The following is a 12,500-nucleotide window of genomic DNA, read 5'->3' as shown; positions in this document are numbered from 1 at the left end:
GACATGACCTGTCGTTAGGACATGCAGTCCCTGCAACGCTCCACACCATTATGTGGTGTTGCAATGGCTCCAGTCCCGGTTCAAACTCGGGCCCCATAAATCCTCTCTAAAACCTTACTGGAGACTGCGCAAGCCACACCACCACACTCATGGGGGAGGACACATATGCTTCTGCTGATGAATATAATGTGAAGCTAAAGATAAGATCAGAACTCCTTGCCCCTTCAGGATTCTTCATGAACTTGTGGCAAGGCTGAGGGTTCTATTTGGAAACTTCTCAACACAAAGAGCCTTTTGTTCATAACAGAAAAAGTTGCTGCTGCATAACTGATGCGAAACTCCATAGCACTCTCGGCTAATCTGGAGCCTCATCAGAGGCAGAGCCATTACAGCATCGGCTGCCCTTTGATCTCACAAACAAACAAACAAACACACAATTCTCTGCGATTCTTGTCTCATACACTTTTAGTCAAATTTAAGTATTTGATCCTCGTGGTCCTCTAGATGTTGGTTCAGCGTTTATGCTAAAAACAACAACTGTTTGTAGAGAGTCCAGGTTCTAGTTCTGGTAAATAGAGATCAGAGAATAGACTCAGGTGGAGCCATGACTAATCCCAGCCAATCAACACAGTGCTTCAGGAGCACAGAAGATAGAAGACTTGATTGGCTGGTGATCTTCAGTTGTTATAAGCTGTTTGTTCAGAAAATAGATATAATAGATACATATAATTTACACACACACACACACACACACACACACACACACACACACACACTCTGTCTCCCATCATGGTGTGAGAATGAAAACACACAGCCCACTCCACCATATGACGCATGTCTCTGAGTGTGTGTGTGTGTGTGGGTGTGTGTATGACCCCTGTGCCACCCTGTCACATGCTCACTGGAGCATAAGAGACAAGCGCATGCACACACACATGCACACACACACAGGAATCTTAAGCCAGGGCATTTTACTGCTACAGTGACTGAGCATCACCCTCAACTACCACTGCATAGGGCAGCCCTTAAAGAGGTGAGGTATGTGCATTTGTTACCAATACAACATGACTAAATCCACAAAACAACATTAGCCTAAAGTATCGTAGCATAAGGTATGCAAATACTGAATGAATTACGAATGGTATCAATGGGTTATTATAGAATCTATTATAGAATTCTATTATCACAAAAAAAAAAGATTAACAATGCTACTATCATCATTACATTGAAGTATTTGGATGGTATCACACTTGAGAAAAACTTATCTTGAGATGGGAGCAGCACATCTCAACTGGTCTAATTTAGGTTAATAGAGATGTGCGATGTGTGTGTGTGTGCCCGTGCAAGTGTGTGTGTGTGTGTATGTGTGTGTGTGTGTGAGGGTGTTTGAGTGTGTGTGTGTGTGTGTGTGTGAGAGAGAGAGGGTGTTTGAGTGTGTGTGTATGTGTGTGTGTGAGAGAGAGAGAGAGAGATAGAGAGAGAGAGTATGTGTGTGTGTGAAGTGTCCGTGTGTGTGTATGGTGTGTGTGTGTGTGTGTGTGTGTGTGTGTGTGTGTGTGTGAGAGAGAGAGGGTGTTTGAGTGTGTGTGTATGTGTGTGTGTGAGAGAGAGAGAGAGAGATAGAGAGAGAGAGTATGTGTGTGTGTGAAGTGTCCGTGTGTGTGTATGGTGTGCGTGTGTGTGTGTGTGTGTGTGTGGTGTGTGTGTGTATGTGTGTGTGTGTGTGTGTGTGTGTGTGCGTGTGTGTGTGTGCGCATGTGTGCGTGTGTGTGGTCTGCGTGTGTGTGTGTGCGTGCGTGTGTGTGTGTGTGTAGTCTGCTCTTGTCTGAGCCAGGCGTACGGTACGGGAGTCCCCTCGGCTCCCCCATCTGCCCTGACAGGAGGGCCGACAGCCCAGGTGCTGCCAGGAAGAGTGGCAGACTACAGACGGACCTCAGACATGGCAGCGCACAGACTGGCACTCGGCTGGACACGCTACAGCTCATACTGGGCATGACATGGCCGACCACAGACTGGCTATGGACATGGCAGACTCCAGTTGGATTTGGGCATAGCCAGCTGCAGTCTGTAGGAGGGGTCTGATTCACTCAGGAAAGACACACCCATGAGCTAATACCCCACTAAAAGTCATAAAACAACAGTGGCGAAAAGTGTGTGTGTGTGCGTGCGTGTGTGTGTGTGTGTGTGTGTGTGCGTGTGTGAGTGTGTGAGAGAGAGTGAGAGGATTTTTAGTCTAATAAAGTATCGGCCGCAAGAAGGAATGAAAGAAAACAAATCTGAACACAGGCAGACACTGTATTAAAGATGCTGCTGCCATGTTACTGTTGCGTGCAGAGACAGTGTGAATCATTGGTGAGGAGGGAGTGTGTGTGTGTGTGTGTGTGTGTGTGTGTGTGTGTGTGTGTGTGTGTGTGTGTGTGTGTGTGTGTGTGTGTGTGTGTGAGAGAGAGAGAGAGAGAGAGAGAGAGAGAGAGAGAGAGAGAGAGAGAGAGAGAGAGAGAGAGAGAGAGAGAGAAAAAGAGAGAAAGAGAGCGGGGCTTTGACGCTGGCGTTCTAGGGCAATCTCGTCTTGGGAGGAGCTGCGAGGGCAGAATTGTCCTGACAGCTGCCCTGGGTGAGCAGGGGCACTGGGCTGCCAGGTTGGCGCAACCTGGCACAGATGCACCAATGGAGCGGGCACCAAGAAAAGAGGTGACAGGGGAGCCACCCCACACCAAACACACGCAAAATGAACAAAATGTGACCCACACCGCCTTACACAAAAACACACACACACTCACACACACACATACACTCCAATATGAGCCATATCTGCCTGGATACAGTAAGACCGGTAATGCAGAGAAATAGCTGCCAGCTTTGCGTGTCTGAATTTGACTCCCATGTCTGCAGTTTGACTGTCTCCCCTCCCTCCCTGATAGAGTGGGCTAATGCCATGCAGGCGTGACAGGATGACGCTACCCAGTGCAAGAGTTCAGCACGGGCCACTGCCAGAGAAAATATGCACTCGCCACAAGTCACGCAAACAGATTCATGTCTGTTAGTTTGGTAACCACAGCCAGGAGGCAAGATTTATTCAACTAAAAGGAGTTCACAGCCACTTTTATATTAAGCATCCTTTAATACTGTGCACTTGCTACCCAATGAATTAAAAGTATAATGTCGTTTTTATATTATTACATTTTTCTTACAAAAGAGTAAAGGTTAAGATTATGAACATGTAATACTTACTTGAGAAGTGCTTAGGATTATTTATTACTTAATTATGCACTGTAATGAAAAGGAAGGACACTTTCACTGCATGGGACTAATAATCTTTGACTGTTTGAAGACTACCTTATGTCATCATTACTATGGAGACGAGAATTGAAGATCATTGATGAAATAAGCTTTGCTTTGTTTTTGATGCCAGTGACTGCACTACATGTATATTAGGAAACTGATATTAGACGTCTAAAAGAGGCAAATGTGTCTCTGAGCCCCAGTAACATCTGCAGGCTGAATGTGTGCTAATGGCTTAATTGGCCCTGCTAATGCCTGCCTGAGACACAAGACATGGCATTAAGGACCCGCTTGGACTTCCTGGGATGAGATGAGAGACACCCAAATGATGAGTGTGACGACACAGCGGCCATCTGCCGTCTCCCTGAACAGGGAACAGACTAATACACATCAGTGTTGAGGAGAGAGAGAGAGGAGAGGAGAGGACAGGGGAGGAGAAGAGAGGAGAGGAGGGAGGAGGTGAGGAGAAGAGAGGAGAGGAGAGGAGGGGGAGGAGAGGAGAGTAAAGTTGAGGAGAGGAGGGGGAGGAGAGGAGAGGAGAAGAGAGGAGAGGAGGGGGAGGAGAGGAGAGGAGAGGAGAGGTGAGGAGAGGAGGGGGAAGAGAGGAGACGAGAGGAGAGGAAAGGAGGGGAGGAGAGTTGAGGAGAGGAAAGGATCTGCCAAACGCTCCCAAATGGTCCCAAGGTCCTCATGCCGTAGACACCATGCTGAAGACCTCATGCCTGCTCCTGCTGCTGTGAAACAGGAAAAGCAGAAGGTTGGCCACGCGGCCCCACACTGACTCATTTTGCCAGCATTAATAACTACTTTCGCCTGCATTTACAGTAAATGGGGAAACAATTCTACCGCAATTTTCCAGCTCCGCTGGGCCTCAACCTGAGACATGGGTCCTTCAACAGAAGTCCAGTCGTATCACGGAAAGAGTCCGGCTGCATTCTCAGCATCTCCAGACGCAGCAGTAAGTGTGTGTGTGCCGCAGAAGAACACACACACACAAACGCACGCACGAACACACACACATACACACATACATATTGACACACACACACACACACACACACACACACACACACACACACACACACACACACACACACACACACACACACACCACAATTAATCTAATCGTTGGATGCCGACATGAAGGAGCCTGAACTGCACCGAAAATACAGGAGCCACTGCTTCCTGTTCAAACATCAATACGATGCTCCAAGACATAATACAAAATATTCCTATTTCCAATACCCAATTCACTCATGTGTATAAAGGGCAGGGTGGAAATAAAATATCTTTTGTTTATAGATGTCCATCTCAAACACTGATGAACTGTGCAGAGTTTTGATGAGCTGTGCAGTATTTTTATGTGGTTTGGTGACCATGGTCATGTTGTTTCTCTTGTACTTGGCAGCTGCAGGTAGCAATCAGCTTTATGCAAAAAACACTGACTATCCACAATCCGCTAGGGAAACAACACTACATCGGGCCTCTCAACATATTTCAATCCACAATGCACTAGGGAAACAACAATACATCAGGCCTCTTTCTCAACATGTTTTTCACCCTCTTTCTCTGTCTCTCTCTCTTCCAATGTGTCTTGTGACACTTTGTCATTTTGTCTTGCTTGTTCTTTTTAGTTTTCTCTTTCTCCCTCTCTGTCTTTGTCTTTCTCTTCTCTTCTCTTCTCTCTCTCTCTCTCTTTTTCTCTCTCTCTCTTTCCCTCTGTCCTCTATGTTCTCCGTCTGCATGGAGCGGAGCTGAAATTACCCTGTGGTTGCTATCCTCGGCACACGGCCCCAGACATGGGAAAGCGCGCCCCTCTTGCCAAATCCTGCCGGGCTAAAACGGCCCGCTGACGCTCGCAGAGGACAAGTTAAGGAGCGAGCCATTTGTGCTAATCACAGGTTAGCGAGCGGCCCCGGGACGAACGCGGCGACCGGGCCGAAATCCGCTGCTTCTGCCACAGGCCCTCTGCGAGGACAAAAGAATCTCTCAGCGATCGATTTCCGTTCTGGCTCGGGTGCTGCCGCGAGCCTCGCCACTTTGAATCCAAATGTGCTGAAAGGGACGCGCCAGCATGTCATCCATGAGGACTACAGAGGAGCGTCGCGCTCCACGCCGCTCCAGTGACTGCAAGCCACAGTGGGACATGGCTCTGCTGTCGTGTGCATCACAAATCCACACGGCACTTCACAAATAACAGCCTTTAGTGTGTGCTGGGGCAGAAATGCTGTGAACAGGGAGACATCTGCCTGGAGCTTATGCAGAAAGCAGAATTAGCTTCGCATCCAGAATAATCCATTGAGGTTGTGGCTATGAAAGCATGTATTGTTAGTGTTACAGTACTGTGGGATGCTACAGACACACCCACTGCAGTGGGCTAGCCAAAACATTAGCATTCCAGACAGAAGTAAAGGTGGAGGAAACGTCTAAAACTGGCTTACTCTGCAGTGGAACCGGCCTATAGGGCCGATCAAGATCCGCTGAATCAGTTGGCAGTAGATGAACCGACAACTGACAAAAAACAAGGTCTCACTGACATGTCCACCAAATAATGTGTAAAAAACCTTCTCACCTCACCAAAACAAGTGAAATCCACAGTTAAAAACGACCTACATTCACACCACATCAATTCACATTTATATCAAAAGACAAGAAAAATCAAGAAAGACAAGACAAATCAAGATGTTAATCTAACATGGCGGAAAGAGACATAAGGGAGTTGATACAGACTTGGGCACTGAGCTGGACGTTTGCAATGTACTGTAAGGTCAACATGTGCTGCACACATGCACAATCTCTCATCCTCCCATGATGCACTTTGGTGAATAACTGACCAACCGCAGAGACAACAGACCAGGCTTTTACAGTCCTCCATGAGAAAACACAGGTGCTGCCACCACATCGGTACCGCTGCCAGCCCAGACCTCACACCCAAACAGGAAGTCGGGCTAATGCACACTCACAGACCGTCCCGAAGCACATCCCCATTATTCACACTCTCCTACGGTCCGGCTCATCCCACCGAGGTCTGAGCGCGTGGGCCGGCCTGATACAGAGCCGTCCTGTCCGTGGCGAGGAATGTGGACGATCCTTGTGGGTCTCTCTGCGGTGCGATGGGCCATTAGATTTGGCGGCTCTTCGGGAGCCCCCGGGGGGGCTGTCAGCGTGACTCTCTCGGAGGGGCAGCGGTGCACCACATCTGCCCCCACTCCGCCAAGCAAAGATCCCCCCAAATCCGCACAGAGAGCAAGGGCTTTATGACCACAGACCGACCCAGAGGAATCCGGCTCCCAGACTAGACCACAGCGCCAATCAGGACACCAGTCAGAACAGTGGATGAGACAGAACACACGGGAGGATATTTTTATGGCGCTGGACGATGTGAGGTATTTGGTCCGTGAGAGATAAGATTTTGTTTGCATCTAGGCAACTATGGCCAACAGAAAGAACCTGACCTCAAGGGTGGAGACACGTCTTCCTTATAATAGTACAGGATTCGCAATGAAAGAGGAGCGGCTGTCGAGGCACTGAGAACAGAGGGAGAAGAAGGAAGAAGAGAGATTGCTCGGAAAGACAGCACTTAGTGATGGTTTCTGACCACTTCCAGACTGGTATAATTAAGTCTTTAAAAAGTGGAAAAAGTGAGAAACAGAGAGAGAAAGAGAGAGTGTGTGTGTGTGTGTACAGTATGTGTGTGTGTGACTCACACTGCAAGCTGATTGTCAGGCTCTAGCCCTAAGGTGAGCAGTCATCAGTTTGAGTGCAGGAGTTCTGGATCATTCTAATGACCATGTCAGAGGAGGAAGAAACCAAAATAAAACGTCTAAAGACCGAAAACCACTAAATGAGCCTGCCATTACTGTGCAAATGAGGCCTTGTGCTGAAACACTGAGCGTTTTATGTTCCCCTCACGCTGAACAGAGAGAGCTGCGGTGAAATTAGCCCAACAGTGAGGAGCGGAGCCTTCGTCCTGCAGGCTCCATAGAGTCTGCTGTGTTTCAGGCAGACGTATACCTTCCTCTGAAACAACACAACACCACTGTGGTCAAGGTGGAGTCCTAAGTGGTGATGGAGAGGAGCCGGGTCAGTTAGTGGCTCTCCTGGGGAGGCTAACACAGGCACCAGGGAACTGGGGGGGGCGGGGGGGGCTAAGCATATGACTGCTAACATAGGGAATGGGGACCTGGGGAACTAAATATGACTGCTAGCACATGGAATGGGGTCTTTGGGATCAGCGGTATGCCTGCCGCTAGCAGAGGATATGGGGACCTGGGGACGTGGAGATGACTGCTGGTTGCCGTAAGGGGCGGCTCTCTGACGCAGCCCAAAGAGGGGACCCACAGTGGGGGATGGGAGGGGGGAGGACGGGGGGGACTGTAAACGTTCTCGCTTGTGGGGTGGGTGAAAATGAGACTGGTGTTGTGCATGGCGCCGAGCCAAAATTCAACCATGATTTATACTCCAGAGCTATTCTTTAAGAAAACTGAGGCCAGAAGAAGGAGAGAGGGGGTGCGGGGTGGAGGGGTGTTTGTTTTGGTTTGAAAGATTATGGAGAGGAGGCAGCCGAACCGACCGACGGTGAAAAAGGCCCGCTCCTCCCTGGCTGAGCCCAAAACTGATTCATGTGTCTCTGAGCACGTCTCCCAGCGCAGGGCTGCAAATACACCAGACGGCTACAAACACACTTGCTTTCAAATGAGAGCAACCATTTTTTTTTAACGCCACGTCTTAAAGGCACAAAGCAATACACATGATCAAGAGTTTGATACAGAAATACAAAAAAAATATTAACTTTGAATCTCTCTCTCTCTCACACACACACACACACACACACACACACACACACACACAGACTCACTCACAAACATAAACACAGACAGACAGCAGTCCTCTCTTTGTAACACACACTCCACACACACTCACAAAGTCTCTTACACACAACTCTGTTTCATTGTTAGTGGCGTGGGGACCAATTATTTAAACACATCTGGACATGTCACCCAGTAAAACACAGGACTTCCTTACTGGGCAGGCAAACAAGTTCTGTTGGGATTTAACTGGAGTCAATTAACAGCTCTTTGACTTCCCTCTAACCTTGACTCCCCTAACCAAGGACCAAAGGGCCGCCTGCTTTTTGTCCATCTCATTAAAAACCTGGTCCATTAGAAAGTTTTTTCTGTCGCTGACACAAGCTTAGGAGCTATTTGTAAGCCTGAGAAGTAGCAGTCAAGAGGCCAGGCACACTTTAATCCCCACCAATAAGCAGAGGCCTGCCCCAACACATGCGTTTTTACACACGCCGATACGAGCGCTTGAAGTTTAAGTTTAAGAGCCACATCTCATGAAGTCCGGCTGACATGATGATCAAAGCCCTGTGTGTGAGTACACATGTTGAACTGGTCCGACGTTTCCTCTGGTGTTAAAATTGAAACGGCATCCATCAATGCACCTCTTGCACCCAGGGGGGCTGTGTCACGGTTATTGATGCACTGAGGTGCTTAAACCAAACAACATGGAAGTCATTTTTACTGTCCCAACCATAGATGTTTAAAATGATAAAGACACTAACATTAAATTGGCTACTTCTTTATGTTTTACTTTATTTCTTTCTCTAGTTTTTTCATTCCGTAAAAATGTAGCCTAGGTTATTTTCATGCTGACTTGTCTCTCTGCCCGTTTGAATGAAGAGTTCTAAAACAGCCTGTTCTATTTAACAAGAAAGAGAACGCATATCACTGTACAAAAATCACATAAAACTACACCAACTGACCTGGGAATGAACTGTATTGTCCTATTCATTCGCTGATTTAACGTAAGCGATTGCGCTTTTCCGTGTACATAGCGTCCACTCATCGTAGCCTACTATTGCAAAAACCATCCGTATTCTTCAAAGCTCCGTAAAACCCATTCGACTCACTTCAGGAAAAGTTCCTCGGATGCGCCCATTCAAACTCCGATCGCGGCAATAAGGAAAAAAGCATTTCTCCGGAGCTTAGGTACGGATAGGCAACACCCCCTCGTGTCAGGCTATCATTTCCCTCTCGTAATGTTGCACAGCTGTAGCTGACATGCAATAGGGAGAAACGGCCACATATCCCTTGGACACGGGAGGAATTTTGCCGATAGCAAAACAAAGCCTATGAGATAAAAATCTAATTTAGTCTGTCGCCGAACGACAGCTAACCCCCCCCCCCCCCCCCCCCCCCCGCCACACACACACACACACACACACACTTATAACGCTAGCGATATAAATCTCGAGAATTTATGCCTAACTTGTTGCTGCGGTAAAACACTCTGGTAGAATGGAGGGAATTTCAATCAATACACTTGAATCAGAGATTTACAGGACCCATTCGTGCACATAACCGAACGATATAATAACGCGGAAATTGTAAAATGATTCAAAGAGAAGACAGGACATTTCGGCGAGGTCTGGTCCATCCAACGGTTCGATATGAGCGCATTCACACTCGGACACAAAGGATGCTGCGCGTCGGGCCGTATTACAACCTCGACGTACATTATTTTCTGTTAACAGAACACCGTGTGGTCCGTTATCCCTTACATATTTTCTTCTATCCCTTTTTAATCTATCTATCTATATATCTATCTATCTATCTTGCATGTGCCTCATTTGCTTAGCAGTCTTAGCTCATCAGTTCTGCATAATATCTTCTAAAAATGTGTGTGTGTGTGTGTGTGTGTGTGTATGTGTGCATGTGTGTGTGTGGATCCATTCTGTGTTCTGGAAGCCCTTTTAACCACTCTCTCCTCTGCTGTAGTCATTACTGTAATAAACATGGTCCAGGCAGTCAGAGTGAGTATATGGAAGATGAAAAGAACTTTGCACAGACAACCTTATTCAAGGGTATCTTTGTTACAGATTAAACAAATGTGTGTGTGTCTCTGTGTGTGTCTCTCTCTGTGTGTGTGTAGTCCAGTAAAACTTGTGGCCACATCATTGCCGGACCACACCAACACTCTACATGTGTGGGCTAGCACAGATGCTCATGACACCCCACCCAACTTTGACATGTACACACACACACACACACACACACACACACACACATACACACACACACACACGCGCACACACACACTTCATTATATGTTTCTAGCCACATAAACTCCACTTGATGAGACCTTTGGGTAAAAAGCACCAGTTTGAGAATGGCCTGGCTGAGGATGTGATCTTGCACACACACACACTCACGCACATACATACACGTACACTTTCCATATTCCATCTGAGGGCCAGAGATGCATACAGTCTGTGAAACAAAAACAGGACAAATAGCCTCAAACAATGACAATAAAGACCTATTATACTCTATTACTGGATCTAACAGAGACAATCATTCTGGAAAAAAGAAAGTGATAATTTCATGGGGAAAAATCTAGATTGGGATTTTCCCTGGAGCTGATGTGACACACACAGGCACACACACACACACACACACACACACACACACACACACACACACACACACACACACAGATAGCTTGTGTCTGCTCATCTTCCTGTTTAGATTAGTCAGTCCATATCACCGATAAACATGTGACAGTTGGCTTTTGCATCAACCCCCTATAGCAACACACGTTAGCCGACATCCTGCCCATAATATTTGCTCCAGTCACGGAGTGGTCAAACACACCACCGACACTGGCAAGCTGCTACGCTACAGATTCTCCTCCCATAAGCAGGTCGTCGTCTGGGTGACGGCGGCATGTGTGTGTGTGTGTGTGTGTGTGTCTGTCTGTCTGTGTGTGTGCATGTGTGTGTCGCTGTAGATTCTAGGGTGTTTGCGAAGATTGATAGGGCTGGCGAACAAACAGATGGAGCTTTCACTTGGAGCTATCAGCCGGCCATACTCCACCCCCAGTGGCCTCTGAATGGGCCGAGTGGGTGGTGTAAGCCACTGTCTCTCAGGAACCTTATCATGATCATCAGCCACCAATCAACACTGAGCTCTGGCACAGACAAGATGCAGGATCTATTTTAAACTGTTTTCTAGTCAATTCCCAGGAGAGGGAGAGAGACAACTAACCAGGAAGTGCTATAGGAATATACGTAGAGTCATTTGATCTATCAATTTCATTTTTTTTCCCATTTACTCTTGTGTTTCAATAATTAATTCATATTTTAATTATTTATAATGATCTCCCATTACTATTGTCTATACTTGTTTATTTGTACTTTTATACAAATGTACTGTACATACACACTGTGGTGATGGAGGGGGAGTGAGAGCGGAGAGAGAGAGGACCACGGACCGAGAGAAAGACAATGAAGAGAAACATAGAGATAAATGTATCCATATTGACACAGTGTCTGGGAGTCCCAACAGGAGATGAAATATTAATCAGAGCCAACTTTGCCCTTTTACCTTAAGGGATGCCATTCAACCACCAGTGGGGAAAAACAGCAAGGCATTCCCTGATGAGCAAACACACATTCCATCCAAACAAACACCCCGCCTCAGTGGCCACACACACACACAGACCAGCCAGATGTTAGAGCAAGAAGCGGCAGTTAGCCTCAAGGGCTACTAACACTAGGAGAGTGTGTGAATACCCCCAGAGGGAAGTTACAGTATGCAGTATGTGTGTGTGTGTGTGTGTATATGAGCATGTATGTATGTGTGTGTGTGTATGTATGTGTGTATTAGTGTGTATCTGTGTGTGTGTGTGTGTGTATATATATGTATGTATGTGTGTATGAGTGTGTATCTGTGTGTGTGTGTGTGTGTGTATGAGTGTGTATCTGTGTGTGTGTGTGTGTATGAGTGTGTATGTATGTATGTGTGTATGAGTGTGTATCTGTGTGTGTGTGTGTGTTATGAACATGTATGTATGTGTGTGTATATGTATGTATGTGTGTATGAGTGTATATCTGTGTGTGTGTGTGTGTGTGTATGAGCATGTATGTATGTGTGTGTATATGTATGTATGTGTGTATGAGTGTGTATCTGTGTGTGTGTGTGTGTGTGTATATGAACATGTATGTATGTGTGTGTATATGTATGTATGTGTGTATGAGTGTGTATCTGTGTGTGTGTGTGTGTGTGTATGAGTGTGTATGTGTGTGTGTGTGTGTGTGTGTGTGTGTATAACAGGAGCATCTGTTTCCTCCTGCAGAGCAGCTGTGCTGATAGGGAGACAGCCAGAGCTGCAGCATCAGGAGAGACTGATAGTGGGCTCTGGTGTCGACT

General features: G+C 46.9%; 1 protein-coding gene across 9 annotated transcripts in view; it reads right to left on the bottom strand.

Annotated features, from left to right (window-relative positions):
* nav1b (neuron navigator 1b) overlaps positions 1–12,500 on the bottom strand; it is a 119,489-nt gene that overhangs the window by 50,187 nt on the left and 56,802 nt on the right. The window lies entirely within an intron of this gene.

This window comes from Alosa sapidissima, chromosome 4 (assembly GCF_018492685.1).
Source record: "Alosa sapidissima isolate fAloSap1 chromosome 4, fAloSap1.pri, whole genome shotgun sequence".
Classification (NCBI taxonomy): Eukaryota; Metazoa; Chordata; class Actinopteri; order Clupeiformes; family Clupeidae; genus Alosa; species Alosa sapidissima.
The sequence above is the reverse complement of the archived record's forward strand: the minus strand, read 5'-3'. Positions and strand labels throughout refer to the sequence as shown.